The sequence below is a fragment of the Suricata suricatta genome, chromosome 1 (genome assembly GCF_006229205.1).
Source record: "Suricata suricatta isolate VVHF042 chromosome 1, meerkat_22Aug2017_6uvM2_HiC, whole genome shotgun sequence".
NCBI classification, from domain to species: Eukaryota; Metazoa; Chordata; class Mammalia; order Carnivora; family Herpestidae; genus Suricata; species Suricata suricatta.
The window spans coordinates 7,767,970-7,768,541 of record NC_043700.1 but is presented as its reverse complement, the minus strand read 5'-3'; positions in this window follow the sequence as shown (position 1 = coordinate 7,768,541).

Genomic DNA, 572 nt, shown 5'->3' with positions numbered 1-572 from the left:
AGTTCTTCTGAGTCGGTCCACTTAACTCCAGAGAGATCCCTGAAACTTTAATAGGGGCTGACCCCCATCTTTAAATATCATCCTCACAGACTAACAAGCCTGAGATCTAACAACAAATATTCAAAGACACTCAGAACTAGAATAACATTTACAGTAGTGCATTGCTGAAACATAGTTTTTCTCTCTAAAAAAACCTCCATTATCAGAGATGGCCAAATCGAGACTAATGCATTGGTGGAACTGAGTCCAGTCTTAACAACCCTGGCCTAATTATTTACATAAGCTCAGCAAGAATACAGATTGTTCATGAGGACTTTATAAGGCTTGCTTTGCTGGGTCCTTTTATAAGGAATCTCCAGGTTGAACTTTTAGTAGCCACTCTGGCCCAGGTGCCAAGCCAAGCACATTCTGTCAGACAGGTCTACAATACCTGTTAAATTGGGCAAACTCCTTTTCCTGAGGCTCCCAACATATGCTGAGGTTCCTACACCTGCCAGGAAGTGACCTTCTTTACTCACCTGGGGAGGCTGCTGGGAACTTTGTGAGCAAGGTATTCAGCCAACATTTCCACG